Raw genomic sequence first — 16,366 nt, forward strand, 5'->3', positions numbered from 1 at the left:
TGAGTACGATTCAGGACTCCTCATAGTTGGCAGTAGACTGTGCAGAGCAGAGCACCTGGAGATGGATGCTGTGCACCTTGCTATGCACCTTCCACATCATCCGCTGACCAAGCTGCTCATTCAAGATTTCGACGAAACTCTCCTTCATCCCGGTCCAGTGAGGGTTCTGTCAGAACTGCATCGCAGATACTGGATTCTGCGTGGAAGGGAGGCCATCTGGAATTTTCAGCACACCTGTTTTCAATGCCAAACATGTTGAGCCAAACCTGAAGTTCCTAAGATGGCAGACTTTCTTCCTGCTCTTCTGTGACTGTACAAACCACCCTTCTACTCTACCGTAGTGGATTGTTTCAGATCATTCAACATAAAAATCGGACATCGCAACAAAAAGAGATGGGGAGTAGTCTACAAATGCAAGACCAGCCGCTGCATCCACCTGGACCTCCTGGAGAGTCTGGATGCCGATGCCTTCCTGATGTCTCTAAGATGCTTCTTTGTGCGTCGAGGGAAGCCTTTCAAGCTCCTTTTGGACAATAGTTGGAGAACGATAACTGCGATAGGCCTTCAAAGCCATGGCCTCCCCACCTGAAGGAACAGTTGGCCAACCAGAGGATAACATTCCAGGTTCAACCCGCCAAACGCGCCTGACAGAGCAGTGAAGACTGCTCTCAAGGTCATATTTAACTAACAGACCATCACTGAAACTATGCTCCACACTGTGCTTACGAAAGTGGAGGGACTCTTGAACACAAAACATCTCCTCTGATGTCGTGGACCCAGATCCCGTCACACCAAACTTCCTACTCATTGGACACTACAACGCATCTCTTCCCCAGGCTTTGTATGACTCCAGTAAAATCCTAGGAAAACGGCGCTGGAGGCATAGTCAAGTATTTGCCCATCACTTTTAGTCCCAGCTTGTCCGTCACTACCTGCCAAGTCTACAGGAAAGACAGAAGTGGAGGATGGGTGGAAAGGAACTTATTGTGGATCAAGTGGTTCTCATCGTGGACCCTCAGATCCCACGAGCTCTCTGGCCTGTTGGGAAGGTGACTCATACTTACCCTGGAGCTAATGGACGCATTAGGACTGCTGCTATTCAAGTCAAGGGTTGGACTTACCTACAACCAGTAGCCTGGCTGGTGCAGCTCTCAGCCATCCTTGATGAGGACTCAGAAGTACCTGCTACCTATAACAGACTTTCCTTCTGGTTAGAATGTCTTAGCAGACATTCGGGGAGGCTGCGTATGAAAGCCTGTCCCTTTAAGAACTCAGGGATGATGTCACAGCTATCACAAGCTTGCGGAGTGTTAGGTTCATTACCAAGTGCAGCTCGCCACCTACTGCTGTGAACACAAATCTCAGTTTTGTGACATTATTCCTTTCTAACCAATGTATTAATCACTTTGTGTAAATACCAGAACTGTAAGTATGGTATTTGTTTTCCCCATGTTTTACTGATGAAGTTGTCAATAGTTTAAGAATATTTTTGTAATTATTACAGCATTATGTATCTCGTTTTTTATGCTAGCTATCGAACATTGTTAGCTGGCTAGTTTGATGTTACTAGCTACTTGTATTTTCGTTTCAGTTATTGAATTATTATAGATGAGAGCTGTATATTTATTTATTTTTATTTCACCTTTATTTAACCAGGTAGGCAAGTTGAGAACAAGTTCTCATTTACAATTGCGACCTGGCCAAGATAAAGCAAGGCAGTTTGACACATACAACGACACAGAGTTACACATGGAGTAAAACAAACATACAGTCAATAATACAGTATAAACAAGTCTATATACGATGTGAGCAAATGAGGTGAGATAAGGGAGGTAAAGGCAAAAAAAGGCCATGGTGGCAAAGTAAATACAATATAGCAAGTAAAACACTGGAATGGTAGAATGTGCAGGGTAGAAATAAAAATAATGGGGTGCAAAGGAGCAAAATAAATACAGTAGGGAAAGAGGTAGTTGTTTGGGCTAAATTATAGGTGGGCTATGTACAGGTGCAGTAATCTGTGAGCTGCTCTGACAGTTGGTGCTTAAAGCTAGTGAGGGAGATAAGTGTTTCCAGTTTCAGAGATTTTTGTAGTTTGTTCCAGTCATTGGCAGCAGAGAACTGGAAGGAGAGTTGGAAGAATTGGTTTTGGGGGTGACTAGAGAGATATACCTGCTGGAGCGTGTGCTACAGGTGGTAGATGCTATGGTGACCAGCGAGCTGAGATAAGGGGGGACTTTACCTAGCAAGGTCTTGTAGATGACATGGAGCCAGTGGGTTTGGCGACGAGTATGAAGCGAGGGCCAGCCAACGAGAGCATACAGGTCGCAATGGTGGGTATTATATGGGGCCTTGGTGACAAAACGGATTGCACTGTGATAGACTGCATCCAATTTGTTGAGTAGGGTATTGGAGGCTATTTTGTAAATTTCATCGCCGAAGTCGAGGATCGTTAGGATAGTCAGTTTTATGAGGGTATGTTTGGCAGCATGAGTGAAGGATGCTTTGTTGCAAAATAGGAAGCCGATTCTAGATTTAATTTTGGATTGGAGTTGCTTAATGTTAGTCTGGAAGGAGAGTTTACAGTCTAGCCAGACACCTAGGTATTTGTAGTTGTCCACATATTCTAGGTCAGAACCGTCCAGAGTAGTGATGCTGGACGGGCGGGCGGGCAGGTGCGGGCAGCGATCGGTTGAAGAGCATGCATTTCTGGTCAGTTTTACAAGGGTATGTTTGGCAGCATGAGTGAAGGATGCTTTGTTGCGAAATAGGAAGCCAATTCTAGATTTAACTTTGGATTTGGATATCATGTTTTGTTATTGCTAAATGAATGTGCCTTATTTTAGTATTGATGCCATTGTATTAATGTTTATTACTTCCAGACCACATTTACATTGTTTATGGTAAATGGACAGTTAATTGTTTAATCACAGCTGAGTGACATGGCACAGAATTGCAAACATTGTTAATCTCTAATCAACAGTAGAGAACCCTGAATTGAGGAACTATCTCTGTCACAATCTCTCTAATAGGAGTACAATCTGCTCACTCATAAGTGTTTAAATTCCAGAGGAACCGCCCTCTACTTTGGTAGGGGGTTAAGGCAGTGTTTCCTAAATTCGGCCCTGCACATTAAGGGGTGCATGTTTTGGTTTTTGCCCTAGCACTACACATCCGATTTAAATAATAAAGTAATCATCAACCTTTGATCATTTGAATCAGCTATGTAGTGCTAGGGGGAGAGAAAAAAAGTCACGAGGACCGAGTTTGCTAAACGATGGGTTAGGGTTAGAATGGGGCTCCCGAGTGGCGCAGTGGTTTAAAGCACTGCATCTCAGTGCAAGAGGCGTCACTACAGACCCTGGTTCGATTTCGGCCGGGATAGGGAGCCCCATAGGGCGGCACACAATTGGCCCAGTGTGGGCCGTCATTGTATATAAGAATTTGTTCTTAACTGACTTACCTAGTTTAATGAAAAATACAAAAATGTTAGGGACATCCCAAGGATCCCGGATAGCGGAACAATTTATTTCTCACGGCCTGAGGGCGGATATCCTTTGCGCATCATCGTCAAGCATGCGCGCAAGCTGACAGTAGAGACAACATGGCGTAACGAAGGAAGCAAGAGTACAAAGAAAAAAAGCGGAGGGAGACACAATAGAAAAAAGTTTAGTTCGAGTCTTGAAGACTGTAACATTTCAAAGTATAGGAATGGACCCACGTCTAAAGTTAGATTCGAGGTTTTGATAGTGATTTTTCACCCTGGAATACACTATAAACTACTTGGTGCAAATTGGAGCGAATGTTGATAACGTTACAGGTAAGATAATTTACCTTGGCTAAATGTTAGCTCGCGAGCTAGCTAACGTTAGGTTTTTAGCGAGCAATCTGCTACACTTTAGCTACAAAGCAGCCTGTTTTGACTGGAAGAAAATTACACATTTATCTGGCAATGCAAGTACCTTCGGTAGACATTTTCAACTGAGTAGGACACGAACTCATGTCAACTATTTTGAGCATGGCTATGGGAATGAGCTGGCATGAACTTAATTTAGCTTGCGTGCTAGTTTCTGATAGGTAGCCTACAACTATCCCAGGCTACTGCTAGCTATCGGAAATGTAATAAAGAAGAGGACGACACTTTTATGTTAGTTTACGTTATGTTAGTTACTTACTTACACATAAAAAAGTATGGACGTCAAAGTTGTTTTATAATAGCGTCCCGTGCAGTAAGCTAATTGAACGTTTTCATCAAACTCGAGTTTGTTACCAGGTTTAGTAATATGCGAAGAACTTGCTAACTAAAATATTACAATCGCCACAGCTACTTTACGTTCCATTAAGTTTGGCTTGCTACTTTTTATCCATTAGGTTGTATTGCATTGCTTAAACAAACACTTTGTGTGACAGATTAGCCACGTACACTGTTATTGATCAGGCGCTAGGATGTTGTGAAAGTATTTTTGTTTCATTAATGTGAAACAGCATTATATTCTACCGGTCCCTCCAATGTTGCACTTCTTTGCACCATCTGGTAACCTTTGTGGTTACCTAAAAAAATGTGGCAGTATTTGATTTAATTTTTATTTAAACAGGCAAGTCAGTAAAGTGTTAATTGTTAGACCTATATCCATCCTGCCCTGCCTTTCTAAAGTCTTTGAAAACCAAGTGAACAAACAGATCACCAACCATTTCGAATCCTACCATACCTTCTCTGCTATGCAATCTGGTTTTCGGAGCTGGGCACGGGTGCACCTCAGCTACACGCAAGGTCCTAAACGATATCATAACCGCCATCGATAAAAGACAGTACTGTGCAGCCGTCTTTATCGACCTGGCCAAGGCTTTCGACTCTGTATCACCGTATTCTTATCGGCAGACTTAACAGCCTTGGTTTCTCTAATGACTGCCTCGCCTGGTTCACTAACTACTTCTCAGAGTTAAGTGTGTCAAATCGGAGGGCCTGTTGTCCAGACCTCTGGCAGTCTCTATGGGGGTGCCACAGGGTTCAATTCTCGGGCCAACTCTTTTCTCTGTATATATCAATGATGTCACTCTTGCTGCGGGTGATTCTCTTGATCCCACCTCTACGTAGATGACACCATTCTGAATATTGGCCCTTTGGACACTGTTTTAACAAACCTCCAGACGAGCTTCAATGCCACACTCCTTCCGTGGACTCTTAAATGCTCGTAAAATGAAATGCATGCTCTTAAACCGATCGCTGCCCGCACCCGCCTGCCCGTCTAGCATCACTACTCTGGACGGTTCTGACTTAGAATATGTGGACAACTATAATACCTAGGTGTCTGGCTAGACTGAACTCTCCTTCCAGACTCATATTAAGCATCTCCAATCCAAAATGAAATCTAGAATAATCTTCCTATTTCGCAACAAAGCCTCCTTCACTCATGCTACCAAACACACCCTCGTAAAACTGACTCCTACCGATCCTTGACTTTGGTGATGTCATTTACAAAATAGCCTCCAACACTCTACTCAGCAAATTGGTTGCTGTCTATCACATTGCCATTGGTTTTGTTCACCAAAGCCCCATATACTACCTACCACTGCGACCTGTACGCTCTCGTTGGCTGGTCCTCGCTACATATTTGACGCCAAACCCACTGGCTCCAGGTCATCTTTAGTTTTTTTAAAGTGCCGCCTTCTCAGCTCACTGGTCAACATAGCAACACCTACCCGTAGCATGCGCTCCAGCAGGTATATTTCACTGGTCATCCCCAAATCCAACACCTCATTTGGCTGCCTTTCCTTCCAGTTCTTTGCTGAGCCAATGACTGGAACGAATTACAAAAATCACTGAAGTTGGAGACTTATATCTCCCTCACTAACTTTAAGCATCAGCTGTCAGCAGTTTACTGATCGCTGCAGCTGTACACAGCCCATATGTAACTAGCCCAACTACCTACCTCATCCCATGTTTGATTGTTTTTCTACTCTTTTGCACACAATTATTTCTACTTGCACATCCTCATCTGCACACCTATCATTCCAGTGTTAATTGCTAAATTGTAATTACTTCGCCATGGTTGGCCTATTTATTGCCTTACCTTCTTACTTCATTTGCACACACTGTATACATAGTTTTCTATTGTGGTATTGACTACGTTTGTTTATCCCATGTGTAACTGTGTTTGTCGCACTGCTTTGCTTTATCTTGGCCAGGTCAGTTGTAAATGAGAACTTGTTCTCAACTGACCTACCTGGTTAAATAAAGGTGAAATAAAAAAATAACATTATTATTTACAATGATGGCCTAGGAATAGTGGGTTAATCTGCCTTGTTCAGGGGCAGAACGACAGATTTTTACCTTGTCAGCTCGGGGATTCGATCTAGCAACCTTTCGTTACTAGTCCAATGATCTAACCACTAGGCTACCTGCTGCCCCGCGTTCTCATCTCACAGGAAAGTCTCACCTTTTTTGGTGACCACAAACACCCACAAGTTATTCTGGGATAGTGTTTTTATTGCATTGCTTTTTCCATGTTGATAGAAAACTCCTGTATATCACCATGACAGGTGTCTGATGTATTACATTGACCCTTGTGGAAACCCTAACAGTGTTAGCAGTGTCAAGCCATAGGCCTATTATCTTGTCAAGTGGCCCCATTATTGAAATGACTGTTATTCCCATTGGTTGCCCCACTAATGCGTTGACTGGGTTGGAGGACTGTCAGTGTTTGGTCTCTATGATATATTGTTAGCTTGTTGCCTTGAATTGAACTAAGTTGATGAAAAATGTTTCCCACACATAGGCGAATGAATGTGTGAGAACTATACTAAGGACAACACCAACAATGAGAGAGGGGACCAGGCCAGCCAACAAGACTGTGTCCCAAATGGCACTTTATTCCTTACAGGCGCATTGTCTCTGGTCGAAAGTAATGCACTATATAGGAACTAGGGTGCCATTTGGGATGTGGTCCAAGGGTCCTTGGCTGCCAACGTCTGGCTTCCTCTTGCTCTTTCAGTCTTAATTTGTATGAAAAAACGTGCATTTAGAAATATGTTTTCATTATCCCGTCATTCTCTGTTGTGTGGTGATACAGGGCAACCATTGAGAGGAAGAGAGATGAGTATGATTTAACACTAACAAGAAGTTCATTCAGATGTCTTATTTGTCAGCTTTTTTAATTGAGTAGGCAAATATAGTCAACAATGGTACTGTGGCGCTGTGAATCGAAGATGGAGGAGACAATTACAGTATTGTTCAAAAGTTTGGTCACTTAGAAATGTCCTTGTTTTTGAAAGAAAAGCAAATTCTTGGTCTTAAAATAACATCAAATTGATCAGAAATACAGTGTAGACATTGTTAATGTTGTAAATGACTATTGTAGCTGTAAACGGCTGATTTGTTATTGATTTTTTTTCTAAAAATGGAATATCTACATAGGTGTACAGAGGCCCATCATCAGCAACCACCACTCCTGTGTTCCAATGGCATGTTGTTAGCTAATCCAAGTTGATAATTTTAAAATGCTAATTGATCATTATAAACCATTTTGCAATTATGTTAGCACGGCTGAAAACTGTTACGCTAATTTGAAGAAGCATTTAAACTGGCCCCCTTTGGACTAGTTGAGTATCTGGAGCATCAGTATTTGTGGGTTCGATTACAGGCTCAAAATGGTCAGAAACAAAGTTCTTTCTTCTGAAACTCGACAGTCTATTCTTCTTCTGAGAAATGAAGGCTATTCCATTCCAGAAATTGCCAAGAAATTGAAGATCTTGTAAGTTGAATAATGTAGCCATACAATGGAAAAAAATATTGTATTAAAGCTAGAATCCATAATTTTAGGCACACGGGTGTTGGAAAATTAACATGTCAGGTCACGCAGCTAAATATTTAGGCGCATATGCAAGAAAAATAGTTGCACTGTAGAGCCCTGTACATCTGGCTATAGCCCCAATCCTATAACAGCATCAGTCTATAGCCTAAACACTTTAGTAGTATTTTCTGCTTGGTTGGAATATGAGCTTCACAGTTCTCAACGAGTCATGTTAGCAGGCTATATTTTAACAAAATGTGCATGTTTAACCTCTCTGGGATATGTGGGATGCAAGTGTCCCACCTGGCCAAAAGCCAGGGAAAATGCAGAGCGCCAAATTCAAATAAATTACTATAAAAATCAAACTTTCATAAAATCACACATGCAAGACAGCAAATTAAAGCTACACTTGTTGTGAATCCAGCCAACATGTCAGATTTCAAAAAGGCTTTCCGGTGAAAGCAAACAATGATATTATCTGAGGATAGCACCATAGTAAACAAAGAACATATTTCAACCCTGCAGGCACGACACAAAACTCAGAAATAAAAATATAAATCATGCCTTACCTTTGACGAGCTTCTTTTGTTGGCACTCCAATATGTCTCATAAACATCACAAATGGTCCTTTTGTTCGATTAATTCTGTCGATATATATGCATTTATTTGGCCCGTTTGATCCAGAAAACACTGGTTCCAACTTGTGCAACGTGACTACAAAATATCTCAAGAGTTACCTGTAAACTTTGCCAAACATTTCAAACTACTTTTGTAATACACCTTTAGGTATTTTCTAATGTAAATAATCGATTAAATTGAAGACTGGATGATCTGTTCAATACTGGAGGGAAACAAACTGAAGCTAGCTTTCTGGTCACGCGCCTCTATCTAACAGTCCACTTCAAGTGGCCCTCGTTCAAGATGGCTGCACTTCATTACACAAAGGAATAACCTCAAACAATTTCTAAAGACTTGACATCCAGTGGAAGCGATAGGAACTGCAAGAAGGTCCCTTAGAAATCTGGATTCCCAATAAATCCCATTGAAAAATCTGATTGGTTTGTCCTCTGTTTCGCCTGCAAAATAAGTTCTATTATGCTCACAGACATGATTCAAACAGTTTTAGAAATTTCAGTATTTTCTATCCAAATATACTAATAATATGCATATCTTCTGAGGATGAGTAGCAGGCAGTTGAATTTGGGCATGCATTTCATCTGGACTTGAAAATACTGCCCCCTGTCACCAAGAAGTTAAAAATCTATACTTGTGTATTGATTTTAAGGCATTGATGTTTATGGTTAGGTACACATTGAGCCACGACAGTCCTTTTTCGCGAATACGCACCGCATCGATTTTATACAACGCAGGACACACTAGATAACTAACTACACATGGTTGATGATATTACGAGTTTAACTAGTGATTATGATTGTTTTTTTATAAGAAGTTTAATGCTAGCTAGCAACTTACCGTGGCTTTTTACTGCATTTGTGTAACAGGCGGTCTCCTCGTGGAGTGCAATGTAATCAGGTGGTTAGAGTATTGGAATAGTTAACTGTAAGGTTGAGAGATTGAATCGCCGAGCTGATAAGGTAAAAATCTGTCATTCTGCCCCTGAACAAGGCAGTTAACCCACCATTCCTAGGCCGTCATTGGAAATAAGAATGTGTTCTTAATTAACTGACTTGCCTAGTTAAATAAAGGTGTAACAAAAAAAAATCCTCAATCCGTTGAGTTGGGCATGGGGTTGCTATTGTTATGGAATTAGATCTCACAGGGGAATGTGTTTGACTTCCACGCAAGCTAGCGGGTTCCTTCCAGGCAGTCAGTAAATGTTTTCACTCTGCCTCTGTCTGACAACCAAATATGTAGACCTATGCTATGTCAAGTATTTATTGGAAATGTATTTATTTACTCAGGTGTCAATTGACACTTTGCTAAGTCCCACCCCCCTTGGTTACCTCAGACAACATTTTCCCTGGAAGCCTCATTCCCCATTCAACTACTGGCAAAATCCCCCCCACAATGATCTCAAACTGTTGTTAATACACAATATAATTAAGCGGACTACCTGTTTCTAATCAGGAGACTCTTGGGTATGTTGTGGTGGACTGTCATTACAATTGCTTTAAGGGAACCTGGTCAAATGCTTGTAGTGTAGCTAGCACCTGAATGTCTAATAAATGTCGGCATGCAGCCGACAACCACTTTTGGAGCTAACTAGTGTTCTCATTGTATCCTGATTTCAACAGCAGATGAGTGTTATTCATAACATGGCTAACTTAGTTATCTTACATTTTTGGGGGGAAAGTTATATTCACTGGCTAGCTAGCAGTTACGTGGTCAATAAGGGAAAGGGGGATACCTAGTCAGTTGTACAACTGAATGCATTCAACTGAAATGTCTTCCACATTTAACCCCCCTCTGAACCCCTCTTAGTCTTATCGACGTGGATGTCGAGTACCGTAATTTCCGGACTATAAGCCGCTACTTTATTCCCACACTTTGAACATCACGGTTTATACAATGACGCGGCTAATTTATGGATTTTTTCCCGCTTTCACAAAGATTTATGCCGCCAAAAAACTGAGCACTGTCACATAATGTGACGTAAATTGAGCGTGCTCAAACTTCCCATCATTCTGATTACGGTAGTAATTTTGTCACCCTCATCATGGCAAAGACACGGAGAAATGCATATGACGCAGCTTTCAAGTTGAAGGCGATCGATCTGGCTGTTGGAAAAGGAAATAGAGCTGCTGCATGGGAGCTTGGCCTTAATGAGTCGATGATAAGACGTTGGAAACAGCAGCGTGAGGAACTGACTCAGTGCAGAAAGACAAAAGCTTTCAGAGGGAAGAAAAGCAGATGGCCCAAAGTATTTGCAGCCACTCGACATCGGTGTAAATTGTGCATTTAAGGTGGCGCTCCTTGTTCAGTGGGAGGCTTGGATGACAAGTGGGGAGAAATCCTTCACTAGAACGGGCCGCAGGCGAAGAGCATCTTATGGTCATGTCTGCCAGTGGGTCCTGACAGCGTGGAGCATTGTCAAAAAATCCACTATCATCAACGGGTTTCGAAAGGCTGGACTGCTGCGTGTTGAAGGGGCAGCATGAGCTCAGCGGGGTATTTGCCTCTGGATGAAAGTGATGAGAGCGACAATGAAAACGATCCAACATCGGATGAAGCAATTCTGAGGCTATTCAACTCCGACACCGAAGGAGATGACTTCAGTGGTTTCAGTGCACAGGAGGAGGAAGATAGTGACCAATGACTTTCTTGGTAGGCTACTGTTTTAATTTGTTACAAGCCGTGTTTCGTTTAAAGGCTGTGTAAAGTTCATTTGTTTCAATGTACCGGTAGGCACCTGCGGCTTATAGACATGTGCGGCTTATTTATGTACAAAATACATATTTGTTTAATAATTCAGTGGGTGCGGTTTACATTCAGGTGCGCTTAATAGTCCAGCAATTACGGTATCTATAATTGTGTGTTCTTTTAGTTAGGCTGTTCTGTACGATTCAAATTTGCATGTTTTTATTTGTCTGTTTATTTCCGGGGAACACTAAGCTAATTTGTTTAAATGGTTTATTTCACGTTTATGATGAGATCCTTTGTCTAACAGGCTGTCTAAGCTAATCCTCAAATCGCCTATTTGCTTAAGGTCGCAGTTGTTCTCAACTGGCCTACCTGTTTAAATAAAGGTGATTTTTTTTTATTATTTTTTTTATATAAATAAGGGCGGGTTAACCCAATTGTGCAGGTTGTTAAATCAGTGTTTGGTTTTGGTCCTGGGTTTTTGCCACATATTTGTGTTTGTCACGATTGATTCTCTGGGTGTTATTTTTGTGTTGCTTTCAGATGTGTGGTGCCCTCTTAACCTCGGTCAATGGTGTGACCTTCAGGGCTCTCAAATTTTCTTGAGTTTTCTCATGACATTCCTGGATTACTCATTATAGGAATAGTCCGATTTTAATCAACAAATATGATACAGTTGAAAAAAAGTTAACGGTACAAGACTGTGTCCATATCTGTCTGTGTTGGCAGAATCACTACACATCCCATGGACAGGCCCAGGCAATCAGAATTCGTTTTTCCCCATAAAAGGGCAATATTGGAGACGGAGATACTCCTCAGCAACACCCCCCTTCCCCAGACGATCCCGCGGGTGAAGCCGGATGTTTAAGTCCTGGGCTGGCGTGGTTACACGTGTTCTGTGGTTGAGGCCGGTTGGACGTATTCCCAAATTCTCTAAAAATTAAGTTGCAGGCAGTTTATGGAAGAGAAATTAATTACATTTTATGGCAACCACTCTGGTGGACATTATTGCAGTCAGCATGCTAATTACACACTCCCTCAACATCTGTGGCATTGTGTTTTGTGACACAACTGTACATTTTAAAGTGGCCTGTTATTGTCCCCAGCACAAGGTGCACCTATGTAATGACCGTGCTGTTTTATCAGCTTCTTGATATGCCACCTGTGGATTGATTATCTTGGTAAATTAAAAAATTGCTCATTGACAGGGATGTAAACACATTTGTGCATAACATTTTTTGAGAATTAAGCTGTGTGTGTGGAAAATGTCTGCGTTTTATTTCAGTTTTCATGAGCTTTGCATGTTGCATTTGTAGTTTTAACATAACAAAGCGACCCTAGAATAATTAGCCTAAACAATAAATAAAGTGTTCCATGTCAGCAATTGCATTCACAAATGCATTCAACTGGTTTTAGTCTTTGCTGTAATAAAGGCTTTACAAAAAACAATGTTATAACACTGGTATGCTTATCATTTATTTGGTGTTTGCATTCATTGTTTACATTCTTTGATCGCCAGTAGGTTCCACAACTTATCACATTTTTTACACAATTTATTCCCCTTTCCGTCCTGAGCAACCAGTAAACATTCCCCTGTTTCAAGTTTATTTGTCACGTCCTCTGCATCTAATATGCTTTTAGTGTTCTGAGTTTGTCATAAACAGTTTGATGTGATTATGATAGACTAAGTCAGGCTCCATTGGTCATGTGCATGGATTGCGATGCATACACGTGCCGCGTAAAGAGAGCAAGGTTTGAGGGAATAGGGAATGTTTTTTTCCTAAACAAATTAGGGATTTCGATAACAGAACTTTTCAGTCAGAAATGGCTGTAATTATGTTACAGCTTCAGCAACACGGACAGAGCGATAAACACTTGATGTTCTGTGGTGGCCGCTGCAGCAGGGAGGAAAGACAGACAACGGGTGCTAGTCACACAGGCACTTTAAGTCTGAGCCCGGTCTGACACAATCAAATCAATTGCGGTCGGACTCACTCTAGTCATTTGTCTTAATTATTTAATCAAACAGTGCACTTAAAGCATCAGACAAGCTCAGTGCATATAGTTGATTTTATTAAAACACATAGGTCTATATATGGAAAAATGCACATTTAAAAAAATGTGTACCAGTCGTTTGGTCCAAAGATTTCGACCAATATTTTTTTTTTTGGGGGGGGGGGCAGCCAGCCCTAGTTAAATAGCAATGATATCCTTTGCCACTTATCTTACAACATATCTCGAACCAGTCAAACTATTCAACCAAACAATAAATTAATACATTAAGTTTCTTTCCAGCAAATTTCTAAGTTACACATTTATTGTAAAACCAGTAAAGGACTTTTGAAGCTGAGGGTTCAGTATTTATGAAGTTTGGTAATGAATACGAAAACTAGCATAGTTCAGCTAGTTTAGCCAGGGAAAAAGAGTTTGGGCCTGGTGCGCATGTGCAACAGCTGGGCGCACGTATGCGCACTAGGCTAATTCAGGAGACTGAAGGGGAAACATTTGATTTAAACAATTCAGAAACAAATGGATGACTTATATTTAAGGAGAGCAACTTCACAAACAACCCTGAAATCATGTAATTTTCAACAGTAAAACCAAGCTTAAAATTATATTTGTGTGAACCTGAAGCCAGAAAATTGTGAATTCCCCTCTGGGCACGGTGGACTCCTCACCGCTTTAAGTGCTTGAATTGAGTCGGCTGGGAGAAGCAGCTGTGCCACAGAGCTGGAAGCCAGCCAGCACCGGTCACTGCAGAACCAGCCACGGAAACAGCAGAACAGGGCTGTCCCTGCCTGATCCTCGCTGCCAGGCGATTGGCTGTACCGAGTGGTCATGTGACCGGGTGCTGGCTGGTTGTGCTTTCAGCATCGGACACAGTTGAGAAGGAGATGGGATGGACACTGTCACTGCTATCGAAATGGGGTAAGGTTTTGCTTTTTCAATTATTGAAAATACCCCCACTTCTCCTTTCTACAACGGACAAAAATTGAGACGTTTTTAAAAATTCTGTCAATGGGGATTAGGGGCAGGCAGGGAGCTCCTGGGGGAATAATGGTGTGTTTGTGTGAATAGCGAGGCGTAGCCGCTAAGCCTTTTGGAGGGAGAGACTTCTGCTTAGCCTAGCTACCGGTTATGCTCCAACAAAGCAGACGTGTCATTGTGACTGTGCGATGCTGTCTTTCTTTGGACGCTGTAGGGTTGCTACGGGGTCAGTCTGACAGTGGCTGTGTCGTCTTTGTCTGGGTTGACGTCGTCATTGGTTAATCCCTGGTTGTATTGTGCTGTGAAGGGCTGGGTTAGTTGGGTTGTGTGTGTGAGCTCACACCACTGTCTGCCTACTTTTTCTTTGTGGTGTCAAGGGAAGGGCATTTGTCGCTCAGCAGCTGACTGCTGGGGTTTTTCTGGTTTAGCTATCTGCTGAGGGGGGGGTCTCCATCCATAGTGTGTTTCTCTCTCTCTCTCACACACACACACACCCTTTCACAGATTCACAAAAAGCCTCATCCATCCAGTGCAGTGCTACGTTCACTGCCAGTGTTAGACGAAAGGTAAATGTGAGCGCCTGCCTGGTTGTTTTATCGTGTCAAGATGGAATCCTCATTTTCGAGAGAGGAAGATGTTAATTTAGAGAATTGGACACGAGGAGGATTTGTCATTTTCATTATACATTTTAATGCACCAGGAAGCATCAACCTGCAAAATGGATACCCAGAATTAGCCAATTTAAGGGGAGGATTTATTTTGAGAACATTGATGCAATATTCATGAGGTAGAAAGAGGATGCAGTCCCCTTCTTTCTCAGCCCTTGCTCTGTTGTTCTTTTCATTCATTTGTTCATTCCCCCTTCGTGTTTCTTCTCGCTCGCGCCCCCTTCAAACCCTTTTGTAGGCAAAATTTGACAGGTTTAGCATATATGGTGCCAGTAGCAGTTTGCTTTGTTCAATGTTGTGTTGCTTTGTTTTCTCTATCTAGAGATATTACTGACTGATTTTTAGTGGGCTGAGTTCTGTGGGTGTATAGCTACATGATGCAGAGGGAGAGGACATGGTAAGATTCTAGATTATTATTATTTTTTTTAACTTGCAAGCTTTGTGTGTATTGTACAGTTACAGCATACACATTGTATCCTTTGAATTGAATTGTACTAAAAAAATGTTTTGATTTCTTCCATGACCTAGCCTACGTTTACTGCACACTAGCGAATGACCGAGGAAGAGTGATCAATGTTGTCTACTAGCCTAATTAAAATAACAACGCATTAGTCTAATATCTGGAGGAAATACATTTTGTGAAATATAGGTTAAAACTGTACAGTAAGGGGCAGGAGAAGTAGCCTAATACGGAAATGGTGTGGTGATGACAGGGAGCTCATGCAGATGGGTCGAACTGATATGATTCTGAACTGATGTGCATGTTGACACAATTGATAATGCAATTATGAAACTGATATAAGCCTATGGAGTTGTGTAATTTTTAATACAATTTGTGTAATTGTAGCCTGCCTTCCTGCCAGATATCTATAACAGCCATATTCACTATAATACTAGAGTATTTGTTGATAGTACACTATGGCACAGTACAATGATCATTGTAGCATTGCAACCTCATTCTGTATCCCATCCTTCTTCATAGTCAGCAGTTGTAGACGCTGGCTGTTAAATGATGGTGATGATAAGCTCTCTCTTTTATGGCGTAGGCTAGAATTGAATATCCAAAATGGCTGCCAATTGAACTACTTCAGTCTGCATCTGCCAACAGGGGCTTGTCTTTTGGCTCACCTTCTGCAGTTCTCCACGGTATTGTAAATGCATGAAGTGGCAGTGTATCCATACAAACTTTTTTTAAAATACACATCCCCGAACCAATTTCGGTTACCCCTTTGCATCAATAGATATAGAACCCTGATATGTGTTCATTAGCCAGTGCATTGACAGAACTCACAGGGTGATTCTGGAACGCTGTCTTGTGTTCTTCTCTACCCGTCCTGTGTATAGGATACAGCCTAGTGAGGGCAGTATTGACATTTTGGGACAGACTCGCTGCCCAATCAACCCAGCCTAATTGACTCACTGAATTCGATTGGCGCCTCATTGAATCTTTGGCAAACAAATGTTGCTCTAGTCTAGGGAACCAGGACATTGTGTCAAACAAACCAATATCATGGTTCTGAATTACTAATATTGCACTGTGAAGTTGATTGTTTAGTCAATGTCGACCAGGGGATATAAGCCACTGTTAAGGTTAGTTAGTTA

General features: G+C 41.7%; 1 protein-coding gene across 4 annotated transcripts in view; it reads left to right on the forward strand.

Annotated features, from left to right (window-relative positions):
* Positions 1–3,581: 3,581 nt before the first annotated feature.
* The window catches only part of apc (APC regulator of WNT signaling pathway), a 58,736-nt gene continuing 45,951 nt past the window's right edge, over positions 3,582–16,366 (forward strand). The window contains exons 1-2 of one of the 4 annotated variants that reach the window (XM_035782986.2): positions 14,001–14,036; positions 15,087–15,161. The gene's annotated coding sequence lies outside the window, so the exon portion shown is untranslated. Of the gene's footprint in view, positions 3,818–13,943; positions 14,037–15,086; positions 15,162–16,366 lie in introns of those variants that run through there. The other 3 variants (XM_035782988.2, XM_035782985.2, XM_035782987.2) reach the window with 3 other exon arrangements.

This window comes from Oncorhynchus keta, chromosome 12, assembly GCF_023373465.1.
Source record: "Oncorhynchus keta strain PuntledgeMale-10-30-2019 chromosome 12, Oket_V2, whole genome shotgun sequence".
Taxonomy (NCBI): Eukaryota; Metazoa; Chordata; class Actinopteri; order Salmoniformes; family Salmonidae; genus Oncorhynchus; species Oncorhynchus keta.